The sequence below is a fragment of the Ursus americanus genome, chromosome 21 (genome assembly GCF_024610735.1).
Source record: "Ursus americanus isolate L20-20 chromosome 21, mUrsAme1.1.p, whole genome shotgun sequence".
In the NCBI taxonomy this organism is placed as follows: Eukaryota; Metazoa; Chordata; class Mammalia; order Carnivora; family Ursidae; genus Ursus; species Ursus americanus.
This window is the reverse complement of record NC_142147.1, coordinates 11,411,378-11,428,420: the sequence shown is the minus strand read 5'-3', so window position 1 is coordinate 11,428,420 and position 17,043 is coordinate 11,411,378. Positions and strand designations below refer to the sequence as shown.

The 17,043-nt window shown below is 40.7% G+C and overlaps 1 protein-coding gene and 1 long non-coding RNA gene across 4 annotated transcripts in view; one reads left to right on the top strand and one right to left on the bottom strand.

The window, feature by feature from the left end:
- Positions 1–17,043, bottom strand: part of FTO (FTO alpha-ketoglutarate dependent dioxygenase) — a 369,186-nt gene that overhangs the window by 316,088 nt on the left and 36,055 nt on the right. The gene's annotated exons all lie outside the window — the stretch shown is intronic.
- On the top strand, positions 10,238–15,790 carry LOC148108217 (uncharacterized). Its single transcript, XR_015728023.1, has 3 exons — positions 10,238–10,373; positions 14,966–15,027; positions 15,333–15,790. It is a non-coding gene; the product is annotated as an uncharacterized LOC148108217 (long non-coding RNA).

The following is a 17,043-nucleotide window of genomic DNA, read 5'->3' as shown; positions in this document are numbered from 1 at the left end:
CAGATGATCCCTTTGAAAGGCCAATGTCTATGGTCAATCTGAGCTTCCTTATTAATACATGATTCTGTTCTTTCTACCACCACTAAAAAGCAAAAGCAAAAACATGACATTAAAATACCTCCCAAACACTATCTGTGGGTTTTTTCTATAAATCACTGGTAAAATCAAATTTAATAAATCAAATTATTTCTTGTCAAACTTTATTCATCATAACAATAAATATTTTCAATAACACTACATAAAACCATGAAATTTAAAAAGGTTTATTTCTAAAAGAAAAATTTACATACAAAATTCCATGTAGAAGGGCAAAACAAATTGGTCTGACATGTTCGTTTTAGCCCTTTCTATCCTGGAAGATATTAGAAATTCTCTGAATGTATCCACTCACATAAATATCTTCCAGATCTTTCCTAAGTAATCCAGACACTTCTTCCATTACATTAATTTTCTCTGTGGATCAGTATTAAATAAATTCACCACAAGCCAATTTAAAATGGCACAGCATGAAAAAATAAATAAATGGCATATTGTGTTTGAAAGTAAGAACATATTAGGCTATTTGGTGCTTTTGCTATTTAAGCCTCTGTTTTTACAGATAATAAAATGAGGGCTTTTAAGGCATGTTAAATCATGAGATATCGATTAAATTAAAACTCTAAACTTGTAGTGGCAAGAAACCAGGACTTTTTAGTCTCTTTTAAGGACTGATTAAAAACTTGGCTCTTATTAAGGTTGCTATCTACAAAAGGAGCCTTACTTTTGTGAAAAGCTCCTGCAAACAACAAAACAGCACCAAATCAATACTCTGCTTCTTTATTTCCCTTCTCCTTTCTTCCTTTCCTCTCCCTTTCTCTCTCTCTTTTTCTTTCTGTTTTGCTTTTAAGATCACAGAATGGTGAGTTGTGTGGCACCGGGTTCAACCCAAAACGATAAAAACCCACACTCTCTGCTCCCCACCCTAGCACGCTCTACGGCTGTAAATATTTCATGGTATTACCATCATTCACTCGGTGCTTATATTGTCTGATCAAGCCTCTATTTCTGTCTGTTAGATACTCTTGAGGATAGCGTTTTTTCATGTCTGCTGCTCAGTCACATAAAGCCCTTGCCTCTCAAAGGTTCTTCAAAGTTCAATAATTTATTAAACACTGCTGGGGTCGGTAAGCACTCAGAGAAATGCATAACTACAGAATATGCGGAACTATTAAAGAGTTTCTTTAATAAAGAAGGTGACTTTAGAGAAAATGACAGCATTGTTGCTTATACTAGAGAGGCACACCCTGAATGATTGTGGCGATCCTGTGCTAAGAAGCAAGAATTTAAAATAAACCCAAGCACCCGGTTATGGGTAACAGTCATTAAGCAAACACACCGTGAGATAGGCCCTCTACAGAAGTCCAAAAGCAGAAACCAAGTCCCCAGATCACCCCTTCCTCAGTGTGACTAGTCAGGTCTCCATGTCTCCTCTTCCTAAAGACAGTTGAGAATTTACAAGTTCAGTAAAATACTTTTGAAGCTGTACACCAATGACATTTTTCACTTAACAATATTACTCCCTAAGTCTACTCATTATTACACTGATGCCTTCCTACTGATCTCTGAGCAAGAAGCTCAGAGGACACTGAAACAGAAATACATAGAACACATACAAAAGCAAAGTAATGAAAACTTGAGTAGTATACTTTAACCAACAAGTATTTATTGAATTCAGATTTATCAGGAGCCTAGGGAACATAAGCAGACTAACACTCTATGTTCAGAGACTACAAAATCTAGTTGGGTGACAAAGTACACACTGAAGGCTTACAGTTAAGACCCAAAACCGTACAGAAGTCATCGTTAAACTGAGTGAGAGTTTTTGAGGGCCACGGTATTTCAGAGAAGGTAGAAGAAGCCTATTTGAGTGACAGTAGTCAAGGAAGATGTTAAGGAAGAAATTATTTTCTACATATTAAATTTTGCTTTCTTATTTTGCTTTCCAAATAAATCTTAGAAAAAGAAACGCTAATACCAAATTAATGATTAACACAACAAATTCACTTCCATTTAAACACGGCAGATACAAAACACACACTGAGCTCCCTCCCAAAACCAAGAGAATGAGAGAAAAGGCCCCCACATTTTGGAAGAGAGAAAAGGAACTCTAACTAGTGTTAACAGAACAGGCAAAGTCAAAACCTACTGGCAGGGCAGATTGGGGGAGACAGGGGAAGACCATTAAGTCGTGAGCTGATTCATGCTACCATCTCCAGGAAGGATCAGGAATTACAGAACCCGGTACCTCTGACGGCAAGTGCATTTCAGAAGCGGAGGTGAAAACAGGAAGCCTGGTTGGAAGTCTATGAATAGAGGTTAAACCCCACATCCTTTCTCTCAATCCCAATAACCAGGCAACCAGCACAACTCTGATCAAGCAAGGGATGGTTTTCTGTCTGAAAGCAGTTGACCCAAAGAGGTCTGGACCCTAGAGTAACTGAGAACAGAAGTGAGGGCTGCATGTCGGCTATGAGGGCTGCCTTTTCCTCTCTAGGGTTCCATAAATTCATGATGAAGGACTTGGGGGTGCCATTTTTCATCCCATATGCTGGGCACTCAATGGATGCTTCTGATTTCAAAAGTCACTCATATCTTTTAGACCAAGGAAATTTCCTTATATTATTTCTTTGATCCTTTCTTCTCTTCTGAGATCTTGGATCTCATTCTACAACTCCTAGAGTTAGATAGTGGACCACTGGACTAATCCTCTATTTTTATATCTTGCTTTATCTTTTTGTTCTACTTTCCGAGTTCTACTTTGTTTTCTAATCCTACTGGAGTTTTGATTTTTACTATCAAAGTTTTAATTTCTGAGAGTCCTTTCTTATTTTCTAAATGTTCCTTTAAAAAAATTTTGCAATAGAAAATTTTAAGCACATTAAAGTAGAGAGAACTGTATAATAAGCCCTCATGTACTCACTAAACAATTTCAACAATAATCAACACTTTACTCATCTTAACTCATCTATTCTCCGTCCCTGCCTTTTTTTTCTGAATTACTTCAAAGCAAACCTCAGACATCATCATCTTTCAATCATAATTCTTTGGTATATTCCTCTAATATAGAAAGACAACTTCTCTTTAAAAATATCATGATACATTATCACAGCTAACAGAATTAACAATATGAAAGTTCCTTTTGATTAACATCTTGTTCCTGTTTCGTGTAAGTAATATCTTTCCTCATTTAAGAATATCAATTTTAACTTGCTTTGAAGTTTTGTCTCTGACTCTCCACATTGTCGTACTATTTCTCTGTACTCCCTTCCTTCTGGTTTTTTGCTTTGTATTGTCATATTTTTTTGGAGGCATTCCTCCATGCTTGATGTTAGTTCAAGTGAGGCCATACAAATGGAATTGGAAGCTGTGTGTACAGAAACTGAGGCTGTCAGTTCGTGGGCCTTGCTGTACGATCGTATGATGGAAACATGGCCTTTTCTTTAGATATCCCCAAGTGTCAACCTATATGTTCTTCTTTGGGTTGGTCAGCTTCCTTGAAGAGGAATCCTCAATCTCTCCTCTGATTACATCAGTCACGTAAGCACACTAAACAACAGAGATGGCAAAGGGCAGGCCTAGGCTGCTTCCAGCCTGAGGAAGTAAATGTGGCTTATTTGGGCTATATGAAGTTTTAAAATTCAAGGGGCGCCTGGGTGGCACAGTCGTTAAGCCTCTGCCTTCGGCTCAGGGCGTGATCCCAGCGTTCTGGGATCGAGCTCTTCTGAGGCCTGCTTCTTCCTCTCCCGCTCCCCCTGCTTGTGTTCCCTCTCTCGCTGGCTGTCTCTGTCAAATAAATAAATAAAATCTTTAAAAAAAAAAAAATTCAATTCACAGAGAGCTCTTTACAATAAAGAGTTTTCAAATAAAAATCTACATTTTGAGCTTCTTTCAAAAACAGAGTATCTGCAAACACTGGGCCCACGTTGACACAATGAAGCTCAGTTACACCGGGCCCCTCCGGGTAGTGCATGTACTTCTGGTTTCACCACCGGCCTCACCAGTCCCTGCTGTCTCTCCTAAACGGAGACAGAGTTGCCGCTTTCATTAATCATCCTCCCCTATGTGGCCCCTGTAGGCGGGCAAAGTTGAAGATTCCTGCAATAATGAGATGTGAATGAATATAAGGAAAAGACATTTGTAAAATATAGTTGGATTTATTTTATTTTGAAGTATCCTGGAAAAAGGATGAATAATCCAAAAAAAGAGTAAGATAAGGCAAAATATATCCCAGCACTAGGTGACCACAAGAGGAACCCTGTATATTTCACATCTCAAAAACAAACAGCCCTGCAATACCTGAGTACCCTCACCACAACCGAAATCAGCTCTTCTCAAACGGTCATATGCCAAAGACCCAGATTTTAGCTGGGGGGAGAGGGAGTTAGAAACATTGATTTATCCTCCATAATTCCTAGAGGGAAAGGAAATTCTCAAAAATGCTTTTCCTCCACAAAAGGGCAGGCAAATTATAATACTTTATAGGCACGAAGACCGATCAAGTTCTGAATTCATAGACTTTTAAAAGCCCTAAAGTCTCTTCTCTTAAATAATACACTTGGCATTATACAAAATAAATATGTATATAGAAAAAATATATATATGTATATCTGTATATATACAACACACATAGACACACACGACAAAGCCAAGCTTAGCAAATACATCAGGTAAATTCCTAGAAGTTTCTAAAGACAGTTTAGACATGTTCAAGAGACTTTTTAAAGCTCAAAATGATCAGCCATTAAAAATAACCAGTGACATTTCTTTTTACTGGTTGGAAACAATTTCACCAGTTTCAGACTTAAAAGTCATCCCCATGACTCTTGGCTATATACCTATTAGCTAAAAATAACAATGCTACAAAACTTGCTTTTGGATTAACAGCCCTGTCATTTATCCTTTAAATGTTTATCTCCTTTGGTCACAATTTTATTGTAGTTAAACAGCAACTAGTGTGTGACCAAAAGCATTCAAAGGCTCTGAGTACACAAAGAGCACACTGTTCAGTTTTCCAGCTGAATGGACTTTTCCGTGTGCGAACAAAAGACAAGGTCCTGCTATTCTCCAAATTAAAAGGCAAGAAACAGCAAGGAAAAACACTGCACAGAAAACCTCTCTCTTGGTTCACTTTACAAATGCTAATGAAACAGTGAACCAAAGGGCTGCTTTTCTCTTTCCAAAGTTTTCAAAGTCATGAAAAACAATTACACGTCTCGGCCTCGCTTTTAAAAGGGTTGTGTTAATAATCATTTGCAACCCACTGTATCTAATACAGTACATTTTATCTACTATGGATAATATGAGAGAAAGGACGGCCACATGCAAACATTGTGGCTTAAAACCAATGAGTCAGGCAAAATAGAAACAGTGCTATCGTACAAGGGAACTGAAAGCACTCAATAGACCTGACATTTGAAACCTGAAATTTTCAAAAGCTCCCCGGGTCCCTACGAAAGCAGATGAGGCTGAATCCCCAAAGCCCTCTGCTAAGCTGAGAAAAGAAGCTATTGCTGCCGCCAACACTGGCGAGTGATGAGGGCTCCCTGACCTAAGTCTTAGGAAAGGCCACTAAGACCAGTCCCAGTAATCATTTCCCTAAACGAGTTATCTCCCGATCCAGCCCTCGGGCTAATTTAGCTCTAGTGTATCTTTCCTATATCTCTCGCGTCCTTAGTTCTTAAATAAATGAATGCATTATCTTTTTTGGAGGTTGCTTTAATCTGTAGGACTGAAAGAAGAAAGACCGAGGAAATGGTTTCGATTTTGACATTGTTATTTAGAAGGAGAACAGGAGTCCAAGGGCTTGGGATTTATCTTCCTCTACTGCGAGGAGTACAAACCATGTGTTATCTAGGATTAGCTTTGGCTTGCAAGTGACAGAAAATCCAAGAGGACAGCGGCTCCACCAAACTTGGTGTGGCAATTCTCCTACTGTCCAGAGAGACTCGAGCCCCCTCCCAGCTGACCCACCCCACTCCCCCTTAGGACTGGCCCTCGCTCTCAAGATCCCAATGCTGCCCTGAACATTCTCGGCAGCAGCATAAAAGGCAGGGCCTAAGAAGAAAAGGGCATAGGGCGTACACCTTTCTCTTAAGGAAACAACCCAGAAACTACCACAAGCTACAGACTCTTGTTAGTCGCATGGCCACACGGAAGCTGTGGAGGAGGCTGGGGAAATGCAGCCTGTATCCTGGGTAGCTAACTGCAGGGGAAAATCCAGGACAGGAGGAGGCAACAGGGATTTGGGAGTTGAGTTTATTCGAAGTCTCTACCACATGGAGATTTCCAAGTTTTATGAAACTAGAAATAGTTGATGATTTCAGTCAAAAAAAAAAAAAATCCTCTTCAGAATAGGAAACGTGCAAATGCTGCAAAGAGAAAAGTCACTGAAATCTACAGACTTGACAACGGAGCCCTTGAACTGCTCCCTATAATCCCACAAGAATACCTCAATGATCTGAATCAGACAGCTGAATATTCTCATGTTCTTCCTCCCTCGGGAGTGAGTGCCCCGTTCCTGTGACTCCCACAGACCTGGAGGGACTCTCCTCTGGGTCGTGTCAACTGTCCAAGTTCCTCAGCCCTGCAGCCCCATCACCTCCCATCATTAAGAAAGAGGAGCCTCTCACCTCCAAGGGGCAAATCTCACATAAATGACATTTGGCTGATGCCCAAAGGTGACAGGGATGAGAGCAGGATAAATAAAGAATAATGTAGAAGCCAGTTGGGGCAGTCTTTCATTATAGCTCTTTCAAGAGCTATTAATCTTGGTCATAGTCAGTTGGCTAAAAATAATTACTTCTTCTAACACATGTTGTACACGCCAACTAGCCATGGTAACAGGTCAGTCCTTTTACCTAGGAAAGACGTGGCCTCTGGTTTGCCCACAGCCATCGGAATGGGTTTGCACAGTTGTTCTAGCACAAGCTCCTCGTCGGTCTACCCGACAATACTATCAAGAGGAAGACCACTACCAGCAATATTGCCATGCTATCAGTAAGCTGCAGAGAAGCACCTGGAAGACCATGTAAAGACAATCAGAAATATTTTACAAGACGTTACCTTCCTTTGATTATAATGAAGGGAAATAAAATTTTAAATACCTAAGCATTATTTTTTTTCCCCAAAGTAGTTCACTGTCGAGGTATTTAAATGGGAGTGCTTTGTGTCCTGACTCACCAGTAATTTCTCGACACCCCCTGAAGTTCAAGGTATCTTTTAGCCTGCAAGTCAGTTTAGTTTATGGAAAATGCTCCGGGCCTGAAATTCTAACGTGCAGATTCAGCATTAAATTAAACAACTGAGTAATCTTGAAGAAGCCAACAAGCTTCTCTGGGCCTCGCCAAGACTCAGCTATACTTTGGGAAAGTTTGACTCAAAAAAAGCGGTATGGTATGGTTCCTTACAGGTGAGACAGTACAAATGAGGGCGCCTGGGTGGCTCAGACGGTTCAGTGTCTGCCTTCAGCTCAGGTCATGATCCTGGGGATCCCGGGTCCGGGACAGAGCCATGCCCATGCGCCAGGCTCCTTCCTCAGTGAGGAGCCTGCTTCTCCCTCTCCCTCTGCCTCTCCCTCTATCCTGCCTCCCACCCCCACCGCACACACACACACACTCTCTCTAATAAATAAAATCTTTTTAAAAAAATAAACAGTACAAAAAGCCCATATTAAGTGATATATCACTTCTTCATCGCCACCATCATCATCATCAACATCTATCTCAACTTATAAAATTCCCACGTAGGACCCACCTGAGAAAGGGATTATGAGAGGATTCACAGCAGGGTTTCTTTAAGACATAGACATTTCCAAACCCACTTCACTAGCACAGAAGATACAAAAATTAAACAAAGACAAAATTGCACAAAGCAAGGTGCCCTGTCACACAAATGGTGAAAGGACAGCAGGAGCCGCCACTGGCTGGGGGTCAGTAGGTAGCAAGCCGCAGGAACAGGACCAAGAGGAAGAGGAGACTCTTTTAAATGACAACGCAGCAGCCAGATAGCCTGCAGCTGGGAAGAGGGCCTGGAAGTCCTAGCTTCTTGGGATAGCAGAAAGCTGCAGATAGACGGAGTAGGGAGCTGCTTCCACAATCCCATACTTGCCAGCTGAGAAAACGGGGAGACTTAGCCCAATGAGCTCTTTTTCCAAGAGACATATAATTCCTGTAGTTACAGGGCACTGTGTCCAATACTGTGGACAGGAGCTGCTCACCTCTCAAGGTGGCGGTCTTACCCAGTAACTGTGGGCGTGGGCTGGAGGATTTACAGTTAATTAGGAAAGACTCAAACCAAAGTGGCACCAAATAATAAGAAGCAGGAGTTACAGCCAAATTACAGGACCTTCTAGGACCATGAAAAATCCCAGCAGATATTTTGCAAATTACATGAAGTGAATGTTATAAAGCATGCACACAGATGCAAAACTTGAATTTTTTCAATTACACCAACAACAAAAACTGTAAGTTCCTAGAGGGGCAGCTATAAATCTCATAACATTTTCATACAACCATAAATCCTACAACATTTTCAATACTTCACATCCTTATAGGGCTTGATGAATAAATGCCCACATTGAAAACCTATCCCTGGATTTTTTTTTTCTTTTTAAACCCTCAATGAAGGATTCTTTAAAAAAAAAAAAAAAAAGGCAGCAGCACATCTGACTATGTGAATTTTACTTGCAAACTCTTTATACCTTGGGGGAAATGGGTTTACTTTTATTATAACTATAAACTTCATTTATCATTTCACAGGAGACATTAAAATAATTGTGGGCAATGTGATACTGTCCCTTGCAAGCCACATTCCTGCCCTGCAGATAGACGGCTGCCACACAGCTGGTTTAGAAGATGGTGTTAAAATTACTGTGGAACACATAATTGCTCCATCATTAGCGGTTGGGGGGGGGCGGAACGACTTGATGGGGGATGAGTCTTCAAACAAATTATTCCATGTGGATTAAAAAGGGGTATGCACAAACATATGCAAGATTGGTTGCTGAGCTATAATATAGGAATCCACTTCTTAAAAAAATTATAAGATTTATTTATTTGGGGGGGAGGGGCAGAGGGTGAGAATCTTCAAGCAGACTCCCTGCTGAGCTCGGAGCCCAACACAGGGCTAGATCTCAAACTCACCACCCTAAGATCATGACCTGAGCCAAAACCAAGAGCTGGATGCTCAACCGACTGGGCCACCCAGGCGTCCCTAAAAAAAAATTGAATAATACTCAAATACTACCTTCTTGAGTTAAAATTCCCAAAAACAAAACTGACATATTCAGATCCCCTTTGACCCAGCTATTCTACTTCCGTGCATATACGGAGATACCATACTCTGTTCACCCATTTACGGTTGATGGACATTTGCACTGATTCCACTTTTTGACTATTATGAATAATGCTGCTATGAAAAGAAAAGCGCATTAAAAAAAGTCTAACCCTGCAAAAGGCTGTCACTGTCCTATTCCTTGACCTAGCTAATCTTTCCCTCCTAAAACGGTAACTCCTATTGAATTTTTCCAGAGATACTCTATCTTCATGCAAGCATTTTACATAAATAGGAAATAGTATTCTGCATCTTGCTTTAAGCATCCTGAAGACTGTTTCATGTTGGTACGTATAGAACTGTCTCTTCTTAATGGGACTAGAGCAGTTCGCCAGCTACACCTTCCTTAATTTTTTTAACATGTCCCCTTGTGATGGATGTTTGTTTCTTATGTTTTGCCACTATAAATAATGCTACAGTGAATATTCTTGTGTGTATGTCTTTGTGTACATATGCCAGTATATAAGATGGAATAAATTTATGTAAAATAGCTGGGACAAAGGGGATTTGAAAATAATCAATTTTTGTTTCCAGAAAACTTTAATTCAATGAAGGACAACAGAAGAGATTCAAATCCTAACTGCTACTTGAATAAGAGGGTGTAGAATCAGTAGCATAACCAAGAAACGAGCAATCCACTGCATAATTATTTTTAATATCTTTATTGAGATATAATTCACATAACATAAAATTCATCCATTTAGAGTATACACTTCAACGGTTTTTAGTATATTCACAGAGTTTTGCAACCACCACCACAACCTAAATTTAGAACTCCGCCATTACCCTAAAAAAGAACCCCGCCCCCACCAACAGTCACACCCAATTCCCCTGCCTCGCCCCATTTCCAGCCCCAGGCAATGAGTAATCTGCTTTCCGCAGCCGCAGCCGTGGATTTGCCTATGATAGACCCTTTACAGAAGTGGAATCACACATATACAGGCTTTTGTATCTGGCTTTGACTTAGCAAAATGTTTTCAAGGTTTATCAGTGTCGCAACACATGTAAGTATTTCGTGCCTTTTTATTACAGAACAGTATTTCATCATAGCGATATATGACATTTTGTTTATCTATTCATCCTTTGATGGACATTTGGGGCTGTTTCTATTTTGGGCTATAATGAATAATCCTGCTACAAGCATTTGTGAAAAAGCTTTTGCATGGACATGTCTTCATCTCCCATGGGTATGGGCCTATAAGTGAGCAAATGAATGAGTGAGTGAACCTATAGAAACTTGCATGAAAGTTACCAAAAAAATAAATAAAAAGAGGAGGGAAGGGAGAGAGAGGGGAAGAGGGAGGGGAGGGAGGAAGGAAGGGAGCAAGGCAGGAGAAAGAAAAAAAAGAAAGGAAGGGAGGGAGGGAGGGAGGGAGGGAGGGAGAGAGGGAGGGAGGCAAAGAGGGAGAGAAAGAGAAAGAAAGAAAGAACAAGAGAGAGAAAGAGGAAGGTAGGTAGGAAGGGAGGGAAGACTGGGTGTTGCAGGGGGAAAAAGAAAACATCGACAATGAACAGATTTACAAGAAGACTCTAACAATACTGTGATACCAGAGTTTAAGTCAGTATCTTTAAAAGCTTTCAAGATATGACATTTATTTGAAAATGAGTATAAAATGAAATAAATGTCCATACACATTAGGTTTAAAAAAAAAAAATCCCAAGTTGTCACAGCCAAGAAAACAGAGGAAGAAAACTTCTATTTCTCCAAACCTATGGCTTTCCATAATTGCTTACCAGTTCTCACCCTCTAAAACATCTTATCTCCCGTGTTCTGTGTGAAATTTAATCAAATAACTTGTTCTGAGTTTGCGCAGTGTTGCCATGCACCATGCTAGGCAGAAAGACACAAAGACTGATAAAATCCTTGACTTCTGGTTCTTGAGGGACTCACATTTGAGTAAATGTGATACTTTTGGATAACAGTGTATGGAGATTTTAAACCAGGGGTCAGCGAATGTTTCCTGTAAAAGACCGTGCAGTAAATACGTTAGGCTTTGTAGGCCACCTGTGGCCCCTACTGAATATCTTCCTCCTTCTTGTCTCTACGATCTATTAAAAATGTAAAAACCTTCCTTAGCTCGAAGGCCAGCCTCTGGTATAAATTATAAACAAAGAGAAAACTTGCAGGTTTATAATCTTACTAATTAAACATGCTAGACACAATTTAAAATTCATTAATTTTGAATGACACGAATTACAACAGCCTCAACTCTGGTTTTTCTTACTAATTATTCTCTTATTTCCATGACTTTGTTTATACCAAAGTTATTTCTCCCACAGATTCCTTGGTCATTGATGAGGTAAACGTTGTCTGTCCCTAAATGACGTCTACCCTTCAATTCCTGATTGAAACTACATTCCACAAAGCTGGCTGAAATCCTGCACAATACCAGGCCCTGGATAACACACATATACACACACAAGTACACACATCTCTCCCTGCACTAATCCCTCTGGGTTAGTAAAAAAACCTGTCTAGGCTACACTGTGAATGAACTCCCAAATCTCAGGGGCTTGATGCAACAATGGTTCGTACTGCTCGAGTTCTGTGTTCATTCAATATGGGCCAGTGGGGGAGGGGCTGGGCTCTACTCCACACAGTCATTCATGGACCAAGCCTAATGCAGACCCCACAATCTAGAACGCAGAGCCCCCAAGGTCACTGTGGCAGAGAAAAATGAATATCTCCAAGTGTCACATCAGCTCTTAAATATCTTGACCAGAGAATGACACCTGCCACTTCCTCTTACCTTTCATTGGTCTGAAGGAATGGCAGGATCCCACCTAACTATAAGAAAGCTGGTAGTTATAAACTTCCAGTGTGCTCAGAAAGGAGAGAGAAAAATCAGGAGTTGAACAGAAAAAGCTAAAGCAGACACAGGATTCCAGGGACAATCTCACTATGGCTAGATGTGCCTCACTGATCTCACAGTTATGCATTATGCAGTCTGACTGCGAAGGTATGGTCTACAGACTACTCAGGCATAAATAAATCCACATTCACCATCGTTAGGCTCTCCAGGCTAGTAAAACCAGGTCATACCACATTCCTGACTCCAGTGCAGAAGAAATGAACAAGACTTACACAGCTGTCTTTGGGATCATGCTATAGGGCTTATCCTATAAGCAGTTCCAAGATTAATCAATTTTTAGGCTTATCCAAAGCAACGAAACCCCCCTACGACACCACCAACAGCAAATATGTATTGAAATGCACACCTGAGGACATAAGAAAATGGAAACTGATCATTTTGACAAAGAGACCCTGGGCATCTTCCTCCAGGACCCCATGCCTCTCCTACAATACCCCACATTCTCTTTAAGGACTGATCACATAAAAATCTCTCTTTACCTTGGTACATACACAATGCCGGCTCAGTAGCTTGCGCCTCTAAAGGTGCTCAATAAACACTTGTTTATTTGAATGAAACAATGAAGGACGTAAGTCAATGAAATTATACTGGAGCTGAATCCTGTTAGAGCATTGCCTCTCTCGTAGCGACATTTGAGGGCTAAAAGGCTGAGACAGACAGAGCAGCATGTTTCCCAGAAGAATCAGAGAGGGGATGTGGAGTGGATAGCCAAGTTGGACTTTGGCTCACAATGCCCCAAGGATACTGACAAATAGCCCAATAATAACCCATCTGAGTCTCAGAAGTCACTCCGTAGAGCTGCTCTATAAAAGCCAAAGGGAATTATTCATTAGCAAGTGTGAATAACACTGGATACCACCAGCAGATTGTGTTTGGCTTTACTGAATTATTCATTAGCATTTGTGAGAAATGCACAATCCAAAGGGTGTTAAACCAATCCAGATTGTTCAGCAATGTTTGTTTTCCTTTAAAAAGATTAAAAAGAAAAAAATCACCTCCAAGCTACAGTTCTTAAATTTAAGAGCAGTTATAAATCTGGCTACACAAGTAGGTGAAGAGTAGAAAGTCAAGTGAGAAAGGGAGCTCAGCGATCTTATTTAATATTCATCATTATAATGACAGGCAGTAGACTGAACCAATGTTTGTTTACCTGTCCACATCTTGCCTTTTTAGATGTTGCATGGTCAAAGACAGTAGGAGCTCTACAATGAGATTCATATGTGGAGGGGGAAGAAACCCCTTTGAGTCCTGTCACAGAGCAGATGCAAATTTAATTACTGTGCGTTAAGCCTTCCATCTTGTCTAGGTGTCCTTGGAAAGCAACTGTAAACAAGAAGCACTCGGCAATCAGGTGTCAGGGGCTCATTTGATCTGCTACGAAATATGTCACAAATCCCTGGCAGAAAGTGAGTCGGGAAGGGGAACAAAGAGAGAGAAGTGACAGTGTTGGAGGCAAATCTTGGGGGTGTGCCTGTTAGCTCTGGGGACCGCTCCCACTCCCGGCTCCCACTTCCCAGAGAAAATGCTACCTGCCTGACAACGTTCTCTCATCTCACATTTGTTATACATTTTCCTGTGGTCTGCAGAAATCACCACCACAACTGGGGAGTCAACCAGAAAGATACTAAGCACAATTAAATTATTCGAGACTAAAGAAAACCTAGCATGAGCTGATGTTTTTTTAAGACAACTGGAGAAATCCAGAAATTAATGCAGAATCGAAATTCAGGTAAAAGAGAAAACATCAGCCAGCAGTCTCAGAAAACCCTAGGCCGAGCTGCATTTCCATCTTTTTAGTGTGCCCCTAACTGAATAAGAAGAATGTTCCATTCTATGAAGCACCGGGTCAGACCCTGAGCTGTCAAGTGCCCTGCTGTTTCTATGATAATGGGTGCTGCATTTGTAGGCAAGTGAAAGGAAGTGATCCCTGAGCGTACACAATCTGTAATTCTGCAAAGAGCCTGTAGCCTTCCTGAAGGGAGCCCACATCCAGGGCACACTGCTCACTTCTACAAGGCAACTTGCAAAAAACGGGAGTCGTGCGCTCACAACCAAATCACGGTTCTAGAAGTGCATTTGGCTGAACTATTTCTTGGGAACTTTAAAATTTTATTGACTTAAATTGAACTCTCCCCACTACTATAATGAATGAACAACTTCCAAATGGAGGGGACAAAATCTTAAAGCAAACAAAGCTCTATTAAACTTGAGGCCAAATTAACCAATCTCTAAGCCTCCATTTCTTCATCTCTAAAATCAGGGGAAGAATGGCAAAGATGCGGGGCTCCTGCGAGAAATACAGGAGATAACACAGGTAGGTAACAGCCAGTATTACTCTATTAAAGAACAGGGGAAATTTATATTAACAATACAATCATTATTTGCCTACTAGGCACAAGTATTCCCATGAGAATAAATTGTTATTAAAATTGTCCCTAAAATACTCAGCAAACACATTACCATTATTTTACTACCTAGCGTATCTAGACCTAGAGCACAGAAGTTCTTTCTGCCCACTTTCCAATACTTTCATAAATGAACAGGCGGTATCAAAGACTCATCTTAGTTTCCAGAGAATTGATCTATGACTGCGATATCAGCCCATGAGCAAAGAGGAACAGAAGTAGGGAGTAAACGACAAAAAAGGCAGCTGGAATCATCAGAGTCCAGGTCCCACTCACTTTTTAATCCTGTTATCTAATCTTCCTTATATCCCTTTTTAGGTTCCTTCTAAGAGTGTGACCTGGAGAAAGAACAGAACCAAAAGGAGACACCTAGTGGCCAAGTAAGTTTCCATTAAGACAACTGTGAAATAGCAAATAATGTTAACTTAAATAACTTTATAATCTTAGACCTTAATCTCTTTTTAAACCCCTTTTAAGCATCTGATATAGATAGATAGATAGATAGATAGATAGATAGATAGATAGATAGATAGATAGATATATCTATATATATATATATAATGTATATTAAAAACAAGGGAGGAAGAAATAGAGAAATATAAGTATCAGAAAAGAGGCATGTAAGTATAAGAGAAATACAATACTTTCTGTATTCAATGAAGCTGCATTTTAACTCCCATTTCAGCCTAAGATTCACTACTTCTATAGATCGGGAAGGGCCCAGTCATGGAAAGAAGGAAAGCTTCTGGACCTATACAGACCTGGGTTCAAATTCCAGCTCCGCTACCTACTGGCTGAAAGAACAATACTTTCAAACCTGTTCCACATCATGAAGCATGTAAAAAACTATATTTGCAAGGCACCATGGAGTAACTAGAAGAGGCTGCTGGGGCTGCGGCTGATAGGGCCCAGAGGATCCAGCTGTCCCAGTCCTCATCTGCTCACTCCAGGAGCTAAGGGCTGAACTACAGATCATTAGAATCTATGACCCATTCAAAGCACACCAGTGGGATGTGCTCCTTCAACAATTCACTCAACATTATGGGGCCTTGGTTTCCTCATCTGTAAAACGGGGCAAATAAACCTACTTCACAGGTTTATTATGAGGATTAAATCAGCCTATTAATAAAATGCCTGGAACATACCAGGTACTTGATAAATGTCTACTTTCTTCTTTCTGTACTATTTCTTTCAGTATCAATGCAAGAGAACTTGTTAGATCAACAGACTAACTTCCAAAACTACTTTATATAACTTGTAAGTAATAACAATACGCATAGCTACTGTTTGAGTCCATATCATAAACCAGACAAGCATGGGGTTGTTACCACACTGAACCCTTACAACCACCTTAGATAGTGGTATAGTAGATACCTCTGTTGCCCACCCAGCGTCTATTCTGACAATTGTTCACATCAACAAAATCCTGATTATGACCCGGGCCACAATGGGCCCACCCAAAAACCTTGCTTTCCCAGACTTCCTTGCAGCTGGGGTAGTGTTGTGCATAATTCTAGCTGATGAAATAGAAACGTAAGTCTGTTGTTTTCCTTAAAAAAAAAAAAGCCTTTCTACCCACCCCTTCCTGCAATGACCTCAGACCAATGCCTGACGGTCTATCCACCACTTTTTTTTTTTTTTTTTAGATTTTATTTATTTGACAGAGAGAGAGCACGAGAGAGCATAAACAGAGGGAGGGGCAGAGGGAGAGGGAGAAGCATACACTTCACTGAGCAGGGAGCCCAATGCAGGGCTGGATCCCAGGATCCTGGGATCACAACCTGAGCCGAAGGCAGACGCTTAACTGACTGAGCCACCGAGGCACCCCTATCCACCATCTTTAAATGAAACCTGAAGCTGACTGATGTAAGCAGCCCCTAGGATAGCCCGCGATAATCCCTGCTTCAGACCCTTACGTAATTCTTCTTCTTGAGCATAGGCTGGGCCTAGTGGCTCACTTCTAACAATCAGAATACTACAGAAGTAATGAATTATTACTTCTAAGATTAGGTTACAAAAAGACTGTAACTTCTTGTCTGCTTCTCTCTCACTCATAAACAATATGGCAGAAGCTAACTGCCACGTTGGAAACTGCCCTATGAAGAGGCTCGTGTGGCAGGGAACTGATGTCTCCTCTGGCCAACAGCCTCCAGCCAACGGCCACAAGAGTGAGCTTGAAAACAGATCCCCTCCTACTCTACTTGAGTCTTAAAATAACTGCAGCCCCAGCCAACATCTTGAGTGCAGCCTTATGAGAGATCCTGATGGAGCCAGAGGCACCCTGCTAAACTATATCTGGACTGATGACCCACAGAAGATGTAAGCTAATAAATATTTGTTGTTTCAAGTCCTGAAATTCTGTGGTAATTTGTCACACAGCAATGACAGAGTCTGTC